Source organism: Chinchilla lanigera, unplaced genomic scaffold (genome assembly GCF_000276665.1).
Source record: "Chinchilla lanigera isolate Chin_1 unplaced genomic scaffold, ChiLan1.0 scaffold00009, whole genome shotgun sequence".
Taxonomy (NCBI): domain Eukaryota; kingdom Metazoa; phylum Chordata; class Mammalia; order Rodentia; family Chinchillidae; genus Chinchilla; species Chinchilla lanigera.
The window spans coordinates 25,755,252-25,759,648 of record NW_004955410.1 but is presented as its reverse complement, the minus strand read 5'-3'; the positions used below and the strand labels follow the sequence as shown (position 1 = coordinate 25,759,648).

The 4,397-nt window shown below is 42.5% G+C and overlaps 1 long non-coding RNA gene across 1 annotated transcript in view; it reads right to left on the bottom strand.

Moving 5' to 3' along the window:
• Positions 1–1,785: 1,785 nt before the first annotated feature.
• Positions 1,786–4,397, bottom strand: part of LOC106147763 — an 11,307-nt gene continuing 8,695 nt past the window's right edge. Inside the window, exon 2 of the long non-coding RNA XR_001232708.1 lies at positions 1,786–2,052. This is a non-coding gene — a long non-coding RNA (uncharacterized LOC106147763). The remainder of the gene's footprint in view (positions 2,053–4,397) is intronic.

The window sequence follows — 4,397 nt, the reverse complement described above, 5'->3', positions numbered from 1 at the left end:
TGGGATTGTGTCTTTATTTTAATACAAGAGGAAAATAATAACTACATTCATTTTAGGAGGAGAGAGGATCGCACTATGTAGTATGAGCCTTCTGCCTCAGCTTCCCGAGTACTGGGATTATAAGATTATGCCACCATGCCCCACCATAGCTACATTGAAAACTATCTCATACTTGTCCCCCACAGCTCTACAATACGTGCACAAAGTTTTTCCCATTCTAGGTTACTTAGTAATACTTCATTTTTCCCAGTGTTTTTATTAGACATAATGTGTATAATCTGTATCTCTTTGGTTTTTCTCCAGTACCAGGAACTGAACTCATGACCTTGCGCTTGCCAGGCAGGCGCTTATGCCACTGAGCTAAATCCCCAGCCCTGTATCTCTTTTTTGATCTTTAAAAATCTCTCACCTTTTTTGGTTTTATTTTTGTAAAGTTACAAAACCAGAGAATATTCAATACCAGCATTATGCTGAAGAAAAAACAAATGTGTGTGCCTGTGATCCCAGGACTAGAGAAGCAGTCGTTGAACCCAGGGAGCACTGAGCTACATTTCTATCTCTGTGTGTTGGTGGGGAGGAGTGGCTTTTGCACCCTAGGATCTGATCAGAACTTTTTTCCCCAAAGGCTCTTGCTCTGTTGTGTCTGTTGGGTTTGAACTTGCCATATAGCTGTAGGCTGTCCTTGGACTCTTGATCCTCCTGCCTCAGCCTCCCAAGTGGTGGGATTACAGGCATGTGCCACCATGCCAGTATGAGAAGGGAAACCATGCACACTATTGCCAGGAGTGCATAAATTAATACAGCCATTGTAGGAAATAGCATTGAGTCCTCAAAAAAGGGAAAAGTGAAAGTACCATATGCTGTAGCATCCAAAACAAGTGGCCTCAGTATGTTCAAGGGCTAACTACACTCCCATATTACACAGTGTAATCCTAGTTGGCCTTTTAAAAAAATGAAATACTATCTGGGTGCAGTGGAGAGCATAGAAGTCCCAGATACTTGGGAGGATGAAGCAAGACAACCATTTGAGGCCAGCAACAACATAGGTGCAGTCTCAGGAGAAAAAAAATACCAACACTGGGGGCGGCTGCGGCAGGAGGATCGTTGTGAGTTTAAGACCAGCCTGGGCTACAAAATGAGCTCAAGGCCAGCCTAAACTGCACAGTGAGATCCTGTCTCAAGAAGACCAAAATAAAAGAAAAAAAAAATGAACTGCATAGCAAGACCCTGTCTCAAAAGAGAAAAAAAAAGAGATGGGATCCTGTCCTTAACAGCATTAGATGAACTTGGAAAACATTATGGAAAGACAGCTGTCTCATTATCTCACTCTGGAATCTAAGTTGACCTTGCACAAGTTAGTATATATACAGTGACTACCAAGAGCTGGGGAAATTGGAGGAAAGGAATGAGGTCAGGGAGGTGCCAGGCAAAGGACACAAGTTTTCGTCTGGTTCTGTTTTCGGTACTGGGAATCAAACTCAGGACCTTGCACTTGCCAGGCAGGCGCTGTGCTACTGAGCTATATTCCTGGCCCTCAAACAAGTTTTAGAAGTGTAAGGAATCTGTTGTTGAACCTAGTACAGTGGTGCGTCCTTCAACCCCAGCATTTTAGGAGACTGACTGGCAGGAGGATCAAAAATTTGAATCGTATCCAGGCAGCTGAGCTAGACTGTCTGAAAATAGGGCTGGGGACGTAGCTCAGTACAGAGGCCCTAGGTTCTATCACCAGTATGCCACCCCCTAGAAAAATAAGGTCTGTTGTAAACCAAACTAGTAGTGCGCGTCTTACACAACTTGGAAGCTTTATTCATCTGCTGGGGACGAGGCAATGCAGGCTGCTGGCACCTCTTGCTTTAGTGTGCTATCCTGGGTTCTGCCAGTTCTCTCTTGATCCATTTTGGCTCGTCCTGCTGCTTCTCTGCCTCTCCCTGAGGCTTCAGGTAACCTCAGTGAGCAAAGGGAACTGCACAGGTGGCACCATCTTGTCCCTTGGTGCATGTCTAATCATAGCACTCAGGAGGCTGAAGGCAGGATCACAAGTTGGAGGACAACCTGCAATGAATATGTATGATGGAGTATACAACATGGTGACTACAGTTAGTGTAGTCTTAAAAAATAGAGTAAAGTTTTCTTACCACAAAAATAAGGGCCAGCTATGGTGCTGCATGCCTGTAATCCCAGCACTCTGGGAGACTAGAGGATCACAATTTTTTTTTATTTGTTTTTGGGTTTTTTTGGCTTTTTTTCCAGTACCGGGAATTGAACTCACGACTTTGTGCTTGCCAGGCAGGTGCTGTGCCACTGAGCTAAATCCCCAGCGCCTTAGAGGATCACAATTTTGAGCCAAGTCTGGATGACAGAGACACAGAAGGGCTGGGATTACAGCTTAGTGCCCACGTTTAGGTTCAAAAGTTCAATCCCCCCCCAAAAAAAGTTCAATCCCCAGGTCTGCAAAAGAACTTGTCAAAACTGGGTACACATATCTAGTTTGGTTTTTTTGGTTTTTTGTTTGTTTGTTTTTTCCCGGTACTGGGAATCTAACTCCCAACCTCGTGCTTGCCAGGCAGGCCCTGTGCCGCTGAGCTAAATCCCCAGCCCTGGGTACACGTATCTCTATTGCAGGAGTGCTCAATATAGAAAATTGGCATTTCTGAACCTCTGGTATTTTTCTTCCAACTCATGGAGTAGGGGTAAGTGGGATCTGAACCCATGGGGCACTGAACTAAAGAGTCTGCTCAAGTTACCCATAGCACCTCCCTCAGCATCTAGCTGGGTGACTGAGATCACAGGAATGCACCACTTATGCCTGCTTGTTCCTACGTAATCTTACTTGGGTTGTGGAGTCAAAAGAATTTGAAAGAACTAGTCTCAGGAAAAGTGCACATGGTGAGTGTGGTTGTATACACCTATAAACACAGCACTGGCTAGGCTGAGGCAGGAGGATCACCAGAAATTCTAGGCTGGCCTCTACTACAAAGCAAGACCCTGTCTTAAAAAAAAAAAAAAAAAAAGTACGTGTCTCTTTTTGGCCAGGCATGGTGACAATGCCTATAATCCCAGCATTTAAGAGCCTGAGGCAGAGGATCACCCTAAATTCACGCCAGTTGTCAGATACATAGCAAGATCAAGGTCCTGTCTGAGGACTGGGGATATAGCTCAGCAAGCTCCTGCCCGGCAAGTGCAAGGTCCTGAGTTCAATCCCTGGTATCAAAAAATCTGTCAAAAATTTTGTTTTTGATCTGAGGATGAAGGAGAAGGATGAAAATGCAGTATGTGTAATACCCATTCAGCATGATGAATGTATCACAGATATACCAATAAAAATTCTTTTGTATACAAGTAACATGAATTTAAAATTGCGTGTAAGAAAAAATTGTGTGTAAGATCTGTATACACTAATAGTGGTTACTTTGGAATATTAGTCTGGAGAGCAGTTGAGAAGAATTTGCAGAAAACCAGTAGAACAATTTTATGTACAAATTTAGAAGTGCTGTTCATACCGTTTTTAGGTTAAAGCTCCTGATTATATATATGTAAAATGCCCATAGAGTCCAGAAGAGTAATTTTCTTTCCTGGCTGGTTGGTAGTGATATTGCATAGCAACTTGAGAACTGTGAAGCACAAATATATATTGCTTTCTTGTGATAACAATTAAGAGTCCAGCATTCGTAATAGTTTGAAATATTGTTGATATCAAACTTGAGGGACTTTTGGGTGTTGCTTGGGATGAAATCCAAGACCTTATGCATGGTAGGCATGTACTCTATATCTGAGCTAAGCTCCAGCCCTACTTTCAGTCAATTTTACATAAATTTTCTTTTTCTCACTGAAGTAATTGGAAATTAAATGAATCAAATGGAGCCGGGTATGGTAGTGCAGGGCTACAGTCCTAGCACTCAGGAGGCTGAGGCAGGAGGATAGACACAAGTTCGAGGCCAGCCTGGAATTCACAGCGAGGCCCTATCAATGCAAAATAGTCAACAGAGAAAAGAATAAAGTTGTGTAGCTTCTAAAAATTAAACACAAATAATGGAATGAAAAAACTGCCAGTTTGTACTTCAAAAAAGTGTGTGAAAGAAGCCCAATGTGGTGGTGCACTCAGGAGGTTGGCACAGGTGAACAGCTGGAAGTTTGAGGCCAGCCTAGGCTACACACATACTGTAGTTGAAGGTCAGCTTGAACTACACAGACCCTGTCTCCAAAAAAAAGTCATTTTTCTTTCAAAGATATAGTTTTACTAAAGAAAATATTATATACTCTGATATGTGTACACCACAGTTATTTCAGAATGAATTTAAGGTAACTTTCTAAATGGTATCTGTGTTGGTTTGGGGTGGCTTATTTTTGCAAGGGGAACAACATAATACAGGACACATACTTTATATGATTATATATAA